Raw genomic sequence first — 11,612 nt, forward strand, 5'->3', positions numbered from 1 at the left:
AGGGAGGGAAGGCTTCCTTGGGAAACAGTCAAAATGAGACTGGAGCAAGTGGGAAGTAGGAGCAGGTCAGGGGCCCCTGTGGTCACTGGGGACCTGTGTACTTAGGTGAGGATGGGCGAGCAGGGTCTGGGGTGGGGCTAGAACTCTAACAGGGAGCCTCTAAAGGGTTTGAAGTGGGGGTTGATGTAATCAAATTTGTGATTTGGGAAGGCTGCCGTGGCTCTCTGTGTTTGTATAGCGGGGAAGAGGGGGTGGGTGCCACCAACTGGGGGATCATTAGAAGACCATTCACAGGCTGGGATATGGGCATCGGGGCTACTTGGGGATGGCAGGGGCAGTGTGGATGCCGGCTTTCCTTATTGGGGGACTTGTTAGCGGGCCGACCTAGAGGCATTTTGTGGCTGGAAGAAAACTGATGGAGGCCGCCAGGTGGATTTTCCTCTTCTCTCCTTCCCTGCCTAGTGTGATGATCTTAGCTCAGCCAACATTTGGAACAAAAGAGCTAATTTCCAGGGTTGCCCAGGACTTTGTAGAGCTCCTTCGAGTGAGATCTGATAGGATTTAGGTTTGTGTTCAGATCTGGATGTTCACTTAGCTAGAAACGTCCTGTCATTTCGATTTCCATAGGGGTTTTTTACTTCATAAAGATTGCTTTCTTGGTGAGAGGAAATTTAATACAGCTGTTGTCTTTTTCAAAAAAATCATATCATTTAAGAACTTTAATATTCAAAAGAATAGAAATATATAAAATATTTAAGGAAGTCTTTGGTGTAGTTTCTTTGCTTTCTGAGCTAATGTGGAGTTAGAGCCTTTGCATTACTTAATAGCACATCCTTGTCAGTATTTAAAGAGCTGATAGTGGGCGCCCCAGGCCCCACCTCTCAAAGAATCGTTAAAGGTTCTCTGAAATAGTGAGGTCATAAAGGTCTTGTTTTCAGAAATCAAACGGTTTATAATACGCAGCATAGCCACATTTATAAAATAATAACTAGTTCAAAATTAAGAAAGTGGAGGATAATTGATTTTTTTAAAGCCTATACATAAACTTTCTTGTGCTAATGTTGCAACTGGAAATTTTGAAAAGAAAAATCCTACTGCAATATCATCTACATGGAATACATATATGAGTTTTACGCTTGAAAAGTAACTGCGCAGTGGTTTTCAAAGTCAGGAGCATTCCAGCTCAGATACTGGCAGTGATGGTTGCTGGTTTTCAATGAAAGAGCCTAAATTTGCCTTCTTAGCTTTTTTATTTTTGTATTGAGAGGGTTGATTAGTGCTTTGCGAGCATGATTTTGGGGCAAATTGAGGGCAGATGTCGTGTAAAAACAGTGAGATATTTCCATGCATTTTATTTTCTGGACATCACCAGGGCACATGTGGGGTTTGTGCCTGCAGGCTGGAATGCTGCAGGACTCCCTAATCCATCACCATTATGTCCTGGAGCTGCTCAGGTCATTGAATGCTTTTCTGTTGCTTGGAGGAAAGGTGGTCTGATGGAGATGATCAGATGTGCAGTTAAAGTGCTATTACTTGAAATAAGAGTAACCTAGAAACATTGCTCTAACAATACAGGATGAGGGAGGAGAATTGTCTGAGCTACTTGCAGTGGGGAGTCTTCTCATGTTTCTCCCACACCGTGACTCCTGCCAATATCCGCCACAGTCCTGCACGGTAGTCCTGCCGAAGCAAGCAAGCACTTTGCTCAGAAACGCACTGAATTTCCTTGTGCCTCTGTTTGTTGGCTTTTTTTTGAAAGCACATTTTGCCCTTTGCTTAAATGCCATCCATGCTAGTCAACTCTTACACTCATTTTTCTGGAACTCGTCCATAAATAGCTGCTGAATGGATGAACAGAATGTAGTATCTCCATGTAGTGGAAGATTATTCACACGTAAGAGTGAATAAAAAAGAAAAAAAAAAGAGGAAAATGAAAAAGGCCACCTGTTTTTGGAAGTCCACCCTGACTGTTCAACCCACACTTTTCCCTTTGAAACCCAATCACTTATGCTCCACTCTACTCTTTTTGATAGTGCTTACCACCTTCTAATAATCTTTAACGTTTTCAAAAAAAAAAAAAGAAAGAGATGCTGATACCACTTCAAAATATACAAGCCTTGATAACAGCTTGTTAATTGAAAGGAAGCAGACACAAACGGTCAAATATTGTTGATTTCAGTGATCTGAAATGCCCAGAAAAGGCACATGCAGAGGCAGAGAGCAGGTGATGGCTGGAAGGGGCTGGTTGGAGGGGGATTAGGGAGTGACTGCTAGTGATAGGCGGATTCTTTAGGGGTGATGAAGTGTTCTGGAAATAGAAGGTGATGGGTGCTACACAACCGTGATTGTGCAGAAGACTGCTGAGCGCTGTGTCTGGGAGTGCCTGTTGTTGGGGCATCTTTATTTTGTTCTCATCCTGCAATGTGAAGAGCCATCTTCTGCTGTGGCTGTTCTACTCCTGTGAGTGGTGAGGGTCAGAGACTTTGCAGAGTCATGTTTCTTTTTTCCCCCTGGGTGAGTGTAGGCAAAAAAAGATTTAAGCCTAAGAAAGTGCTCCATCTGCAGAAATGTCTTTTTGTTTTGCATGATGTAAAAACCTTGAGAGCTTTTAATCGTTGAGGCCAGTCTGTGGGAGGAAATAGCCCGTGAAGCCTGTTTGAGCCCGGGAAGCACCGTGCATCTCTCCCAGACACGGGTGGGGATTTCACCCCCGTTCAGGCAGTGAAGGGCCCAGACCCGTGAGCAGACTTGACAATCGTGAATATTTACGTGTATCCGCTGCTTCATCTTGGATATTAATTTCAAGCTGAGTCAGTTTGTGGCGGCAGCCTCATCCTACAGCAGGAATTTATAGTATCTGCTCTTTGAGGTGAAGACCTGACAGACTTGATTATTTAACAGTCTGCCTTGAATTGATATCTCAGATTCCTTTGTCAAAAGCAAAACAGCAGAAATACAGACGTCCTTTAATGCCAATGTGACCTGGAACGGGATTAGCCTCTGTGCCTCAGTCGCCTTATCTGTGAGTGGGTAAGATGATAACAGTGCTTCCCTCAGAGGAGCTGGTGAGGGGAGAGTCAGAAGCACAAATGGAGGACTTACAGGAGGTGCTCATGAATGACCTAGTTTAGTGCTGTCAGTCTGGTGAGGCCTCAGGGGCAGAGATGTCAGAACAGAGCAGTTCTAGCCGGAGCTCGATCCGTGATGGCAGCTGTTATGATCAGTATCACCACTGTTGATTATCAAGGTAGTTTATGACTTGGTAATATGAATTCATGAATAATGTTAAAGAACTAGATATCTCAGATCCAGTTTACATAGTCCTCAAAATTTCCTCTGAGAAATAGATGGTATCTTCCCCATCTTAAATCTGAGATGAGTCTCTAAAAAAGTCTGTATTCCTCCATCTTTTTGCTTTAATTCCCCATTTCTTAAAAAACAAAGTTTTTAAATGGAGTTACTGGGGACTGAACTGAGTGCCTCATGCATGCTAAGCACATACTCTCCCACATGAGGTATAACCTCCTCCCTGATTTTTTTTTAATTTACTTTCTTAATTTACGGAGTTTAGAGGCCTCTAATTCTTTTTCTGGAGACTTGTCCATGAACCTGTAAATCTATAATTAATGGACAAAATTTGGTTTATTAAAAAAATCAATAGAATATTGTGTAATCCATCCAAAAAGAAATGCTCATTGACTTAAAATGTTTCTCCTTTAAGGTGATTTGTCCTTTGTGGTCTAGCTTAATTTATTAACAGGCATCCTCATCATCATAATGACCAAACTCGCTGTGAGTGGACACCTACCTAAGGTTAAAATGCTTTCCTCATGTTTTAGTTCATAGCAGGTGTTTGATTGTAGGTATCAGTGTCTCCTTTTTTGCAGCTGAGGGATTGAGAGATGGAGCAGCTTGTCCCAAATTACACGCAGCAGGCTGTGGCTAGCTCGGTGCTGGAACCCAGGCTGCACAGGATGCTTTCTTAATTGCTCCTCTTATCAGCCTCCCGTTAAGTGGTTACCCAAACACCTGTGACTCCATAAATGGCCGAGTTTAGTGATCTCAGCTTGATGATGCCTTCAAAGGAGAGACACCATTTAGAAGGTGAGACAGAGTGGCAGAAATTACAATTGTTTATTTTCACAAATTTATAATTCTCAGGTAATTACTTAAAAAGTTAATTTTATATTTTAGTGCTCTGTAAGCACTAAAAACATAACATTAAAAATAATTATAGTGCAAAAGAGAAGTGGGCTCTGAAAGTCCAACCACTGCTATTGATGTTACTTGTTTTTCTCTAGTGGCCCTTATTGACAGAAATACTTACAAAGACTGAATTGGTTTTATGTAGTCTTAATATGGAAGAAAAGATTGTCAGTGAATATTGTAAGTAAAGTCTTTACTCTTTTCTTTCCTGTTGATGAATATGTAAGTTGTTTTCATGGCTTAAGTACATTTCCTCATTTGTGAAATTTTAGTAATATTGTTTAATTTGTCTGACTGTGAGAGTTAGACGCCTTGTATACAAAGAACACAAGAGGTGCTTAATAAAAGTGCTGTCACAATGACAGATATTTTAGATTGATCAACTCTGAATACTAAAGAGTGTCGCTTATTTCTGATGCATATTTAATATGTATATGTATGATATATTTGAATATGGTTTAAAGTAACAAGGATTCATTTTTTTTTGGTGTAGTATGAAGTTTTAATGAAATCTGTATCATTCTAGTGAGACAGGGACTAGTTAAATTGCCTTAATCAGATGACCTTGAAGATTATTTACACAGAATATGTATTGTTACAAATCAGAATTTATGTTGCCGTGTAACCATCCACTCAGATATTTAAATTCGTGGGATTCTGACCAGATCAATTAAGTTTAGTAAAATCCACATTGATCATTTTCAGGGAATAAGCTCCTCTCTTTTGTGATTAAAGAAAATTTTGATTTTTTTCTACACTCTTAACAGGTTTAAAATATCAAAACATTGATTTGACACATTACTTTTTTAATAGAGAGAATAAAGCTCATGCTGTTTTATTATGTAAATAAATATTTTTGTATGTCGACAAACTTGTATGATATCCTGGATCTTTGAGAAGTATTTTGCAAGATATTAGATAACCTACTGTTGGAAAAATACAAACGTGACTTTTATGAACATAGGCGTAGTACAGATCTGTTGGTTTTTGCTACAGTGCAAGACATGAGGCCTAGGATGCCTTTGCTGCCGATTGCCAGGAGGACACATTCCATGTCTCAGTTTCCCCTCCTGTAAAATGAAGTGGCTGAACTGGATTCTTTCCTCTTCTAAGATGAGTTTCCATGAGCCTATGTCTTCTGTTTATATTCAGGAGTATTAGCAGTATCAAATTAAATACTGAATATCCCTCCCTTCCCCCGAATCAAAGTGCAGTATATGCTACATAAGCTTTTAGTTATCTGATTCTCCTTTCTGATCCTACAGGCAATTTTTTGTTGCATCTTTCCCGGCAACCTGGAAGGTCATTTTAGCCATAGGTGGCACTGTTGCACCTTCTTACAGTCTTAACATTCCTGTTTGTAAAAGAAGGCTTAAATAACTTTATTTTATTTTGATTTCTTTACTTAATGCTTCAGAAGAGCCCAATGTCTTTTATGTGTGTCTACCTGGAAAAGTTATTCTGCTTATATCTTAGATTTATTCTGTCATCTCACTGTGAACATTTCAGACTTGCTGTGCAAGCAATGGGAAAATCGGGCTTTTCTTCTAGTGTTAGAAACCAGTGAGCCGGGATTTTATAAAACAGCTAGAAGCGGCATCTGGACGACCTTAAAGGTGAAAAGTGTATTGAGTTCCCTGAGTTTTGACCCCGCCGCTGTGTGTTAATTGGTGGTAGGAGATTTGGTACATATACGAAGGGGTGTAGTTTTTTGACTTGGGTTTGGTTGCACGTGCTGCCACTGAGCCACGTGAGCCTGAGACAGTTCGTTTTGAGTTTTTCCCTCATCTGTGAGATGGGGACATTCATATATGAATTGTAGAATTGTGAGAATTAGAAATTATGTGCAGTGTTTACCACAGTGAGTATGTCAAGAGGGCTCTTAAACTTTAGCTGCTGTTTTGTGTGAAGCCATCATTTGGGAGTCTTTGGCAATTACTAAGAAACAGGAAAATAAGAAGAGCTGTTTTTATGATGAAAGATATTTGAGGAGGTTCCATAGTTCCTATACCCATAATTTAGCATCAGCAGAGTCAGGACAGTTACACAGTCACCCTGAACCAATGTTAAGCCACAGAATTATTTGTTGCTTCATATATTTTGGGGCTTAAGGAGATCCAATACTTATACACATGTTGTCTCCAGCAGCCAACTGAGAGATGACACAAAAGAGTAGACAGGCGATAAATGTCTTCTTTGTTACTGATGAAGCCACGTTCTTCATGAACTTCAAGGCTGTGGGAAAATGCGTGTCATGATACTGTGTCCCAGAAATACAGACTCACCCTGTCCCATGTAGCTCTGGGCCACAGCGAGCCTTCCCTTGAGAGGACCTGCCCCTTCATGCACAGGGCTTTCCTGCCATGGAGCTGAGCATCCCAGGTGCTTCCCAATGGTGACCAACACTGGAGTGAAAGGAAGGGTTTCACATGCCCTGCTTGTCTCCCCGGACTCACACCTCACTCTGTTAGTGTGATGAGTGCTAGCTGTGGGCCAGGGGCCAGGGGTGTGAAGGGAGAAGCACTCTCCATGGCCCAAAAGAGTGGTTAGGAGGCATCCCCTCCCTCAGTTTAAACAGGTGGTGGGGTGGAACATAAGGGTACTCCCCAATTGTTTATAAAAGGAGAAATAAGGATGTTCTTTGGGACTTAGGCTAGCCAGGAAACACATAAGATGATTAGAGGGGAGACTTGTAAATCACTTTGATATTAAGTTGACATTTGTTGAACACCCAAAATGTGCTACATTCTTTTCTGAGCATTTTACAGAAATGAATCCTTCAATCTTCTCAACAAGCGAGTAAGGAAGGTTTGATTGTTATCCCAGTTTTACAGTGTGGAAATTGAGGCACACAGAGGGTAATTAAGTTGGCAAAATCACAGAACTAGTAATTGGCAGAGCTGGTATTTAAACCCTGGCTGTCTGGTTTTGAGGCTCCCAGAGATGGGCTTTTTGTGTTTAGCGTTATCAGCATCCCTGAATCTTTGTACCTCTGTGCATCAGTTAGCCTATAAAGGACAGGGAAAGGAGAGTTACATGGGTGCTCATAGTCATGTCTTGCCGCTGTCCACGGAGAGTGCACCGTGATTGGCGTTAATTGTCTTCTGGGCAGTAGATCTGTTCGTATAATAGAAATTTAGTTCATTGAGTTAATCTAGAAAACCTTCCTGCTCCGTTTCTGTCCATGCTTGCCATGTGACTGCCTGCCCGTTATTGGGCAGTGGAGGAGAAAATGTACTCATGGTTGAACTCTGATATTTCAGTCTGGTTCATAGATTCACGTCTTCTGTTACATTAATAAGCTAAGTTTCTGGTTTTCTTGCATCAGTGTCTCATGACTTTGGTTAATGTGAAACCAGTCCATGGGAGCCCAGGGGTGATGACGGTATAATTTCTGAGCATGCTGTGGCACTTCTACCCATGCAGACGTGGCTGAAGGATGTCCACCTTCCTCACTGATTTCCCCCAACAGCAGGGTCCTCTCCCACCCCTGGATGTGAGGTTGGGAGCTCTCTGAGTAGGCCAGTCAGAGGCCCAGTTAACCAATCAGAAAATGATGAAGTACCTGGAAGTGGGTTTAATAGAAGAAAAGGGCTTCCAGGTAGTCAGATGGGCTGTTCGAGTCCATTTGGTGAAAAGCTGTCCACTGTCTGTGGTTTAGCTGCTTCTTTGCTATTGAAAAGTCTGGAGTAGATGAAGGGATTTTAAAAAGCAGAAAGGAATGATTTCAGGTGGTACATCCACACTGGTGAGAAGTGATGGATGACCACCAGTGTGAGGCATAGACAGAGTCTTACAAACATCATAAACAGCATTTAAAGCTCTGCCATCTGAGTGCACTTCATATGGGGTCCAGATCATCACTGGTGACGCAGTGAGGGCAAGTAACTGATGATGGCAGAAAGAACATGGACGCATCAAAAAGGTCTCGTTCACGTTCCCTGTTTAAGGGATGCGGCACAGTGTAATATATTTGAGCTGGTTTTTCACTGAAAAATTTTTAGTGTTTTCTGGGACTCCCCAGTACCCCAAGGGTCCATGCAGCTGGGTGTCCCCTCAGTGCAGCACTGTCAGCGCTTGCCCTGGGCTGACGCGGTGTCACACGGAGTAGGACGGTCAGCGTCCCCGGCTCCTCTGAGCTCCGTCTCCTCATCCGCAGAGACGGGTTTCTCATCCGTGTCTACTTAGTAGGTTTGTTGAGAATCACACGTGAAGCTTCAGGGGTGACTTGTGGTTGTCTCTGTGATTGGCATATAGTGAATATTTGATAGAAACACTTGTTTTTTTAGTATAATTGTAGTACCTAGGTTGCAGTGGTTTTTAGTCTGCGTTTTTTTATAACTTTATTCTTATTTTTTTGTTTTGCAACTTTGTTTATTTATTTTTATTTTTATTTTTTAACATTTTTTATTGATTTATAATCATTTTACAGTGTTGTGTCAAATTCCAGTGTTCAGCACAATTTTTCAGTCATTCATGGAAATATACACACTCATTGTCACATTTTTTTCTCTGTGATTTATCATAACATTTTGTGTATATTTCCCTGTGTTTATTCTTTTTTTTTTACATTTTTTATTGATTCATAATCATTTTACAGTGCTGTGTCAAATTCCAGTGTTCAGCACAATTTTTCAGTCATTCATGGACATATACACACTCATTGTCACATTTTTTTCTCTGTGATTTATCATAACATTTTGTGTATATTTCCCAGTGCTATACAGTGTAATCTTGTTTATTTATTCTACAATTTTGAAATCCCAGTCTATCCCTTCCCACCCTCTACCCCCCCCCCCCCGGTAACCACAAGTCTGTAGTCTCGGTCCATGAGTCTATTTCTGTCCTGTATTTATGCTTTGTTTTTGTTTGTTTTTGTTTTTTAGATTCCGCATATGAGCGATCTCATATGGTATTTTTATTTCTCTTTCTGGCTTACTTCACTTAGAATGACATTCTCTAGGAGCATCCATGTTGCTGCAAATGGCATTATGTTGTCGTTTTTTATGGCTGAGAAGTATTCCATTGTATAAATATACCACATCTTCTTTATCTAGTCACCTGTTGATGGACATTTAGGTAGTTTCCATGTTTTGGCTATTGTAAATAGTGCTGCTATGAACATTGGGGTGCAGGTGTCATCCTGAAGTAGTTTTCCTTCTGGGTACAAGCCCAGGAGTGGGATTCCTGGGTCATATGGTAAGTCTATTCCTAGTCTTTTGAGGAATCTCCACACTGTCTTCCATAGTGGCTGCACTATTCTTATTTTTAAATATGCACTTAGTTTATTTATTTTTTTGGAGGTACTGGGGACTGAAGCCAGGACATTGTGCATGCTATGCAGGTGCTCTACAACTGAGTAAAACACACCCTCCTTTTCTGCACTTGAATATAAATATTGCTATACACAAAATAGCTCTTAAACACCATCATGGGACCTAGTCACTGTATAGACAATTGAACACGTATGCTATTTCAATAGGAATAAATGTTGATGAGACATACATTTCTGAATCTGTTAATGTGCTTAAAAACGATCATAGGTAGTGATAAACACGAATCTTTGATCCAGTACTTCTTAGGGTCTGTTTTGCCATCAAGGGAAATTACATTCTACAGAGAAGGCTAATTGGGTCTCTTTGATATTTGGATGGTTTAGCAGATGATGAAGACTTTCAAAAGCTGAAAGTTTTGTATTTTAAATTAACTACAAAAGTTATCTTCTACAAGTTGTAAGTACTAAGCTTGTGAAGTGCTCAGTAATCCAGGGGGTATGTGTCTGTGTCTGTGTGAACGTTTGTGTGTGTGATATCAGGAAGATAGAAAGAAGTTCCATATAGACTTCTGATAACTTTCTCCTCCATTTCAAGGTGTAGGCATATATTTACATAAATAAATTGATATTCTTTTGTCATTTGGCATGTTGGGAATAAGACTTTCTCATACTTGTTTCAGAAGGGTTAGGGAGGTTGAGCTTAGGAAATGGGAGGATATAGAGACAGGGAGGTTCTTTAAACTGTGCAGAATGAGAAATAGTAACTTTTCTCTTTTCTTCTAGAGCAAACTGGCACTGAATTGTAACATAATATTACTCAGAATTGCTTTTCTGATCAGATACAAGTACCTCAGATTTTTTAAGGCAACATGAAAGATGAAGTATGTTTTAGCATTTATCTTTAAAAGAAGTTTTATTTCTCAAGTAAAAGGTTATAGCCTGTTCTTTCTTCCAGCGGTACAAGAAATTCTCATTGATCTATTTAAATGACCTCTGTGCTTAGATTCTTTGTGTTTTTTTTTTTCTTTAAGTGCTTGTTTCATTGTGGTTTGAATGAATGTTTAAAATTTCTGGATTTTGATCTTTAGAACATGCTGATTTATCAAAACTGTTAAAAACCTGATTGTTCTCTGCTCCTGGTTTGGTGGGACAACCTACTGATTTCTGTTGTCTGTTCAAGAGGGAATTCTTCCTCTAGCCTGCAGATCATTAAGTGAATGGTTTGCAGTGTGCCTTTAAAATTATTTGTATGCATTGAGCATGTTTGTCCAGTGAAATTTAAATTGACTCATTGTAATGACTTTGCTTTGATTCTGTGGTTTTGATCCTCTCCACAAGAATTTGAATTCTCTGTTGCATTTTGTATACGTGTTCTTAACAGGGGAAGAAATTTTACATTTTTTACAGAGGTGGGTTTTCCTATCCCCTCTGAATGCCTTCTAAAATTGATACATTAAAAATCTGTTATTGCAGTGCATAATTATTTTATAAACTATTTTTTGGCATAATCAGAAACAATGACCAAGAATGATAATAAAAAATACGAAAATCTTCCTTCCTTTGAAGAATAGAAATCAGGTAGTCAGGCTCCCTCAAGCTTTGTGCCTGACACAATTACTCTCATGTCATTGTGTATCATGATTCGGAGATGGAGTTGCTTCAGGTTTATAGATTTTTGTTTTAAAATTTGTGTTGAATACTTTCTCCAGACTGATGTTTCCTGTTGTGTTTGTGGAAAGAGTAGAAGGGAAAAAAATACTTTGTTTTGTTTTCAGGAGGCCTGAGTTGATGAGAAAAGTGTTGAGGGTGGGCTGAGGAAAAGAGTGACACTCCCTCTCCTCCTGGCTGAAATTGATGAACAAAGAAATCAATTAAGTATATCGATATTTGACCAATAGAATTTAGCGAGCCCAAACTGGCTAGAAATGCACAACGGAAATTACTGAATTCAGCTTCAGAATGAGGTGCTTTACCAAGTAGAAGCAGCAGAGAGCAATCAGAAAAATCAGTAATATGATGAGATATAAAAGGAATATTATATCTTTTATTTCTGAAACTTTTCTACGGAAAGTTGTGTAGAGCTAAAATTAAGTTTCAAGCATCAGGAGTTAAGAGAGTGGGTGGTTCCGTA

Source organism: Vicugna pacos, unplaced genomic scaffold (assembly GCF_048564905.1).
Source record: "Vicugna pacos unplaced genomic scaffold, VicPac4 scaffold_105, whole genome shotgun sequence".
Classification (NCBI taxonomy): Eukaryota; Metazoa; Chordata; class Mammalia; order Artiodactyla; family Camelidae; genus Vicugna; species Vicugna pacos.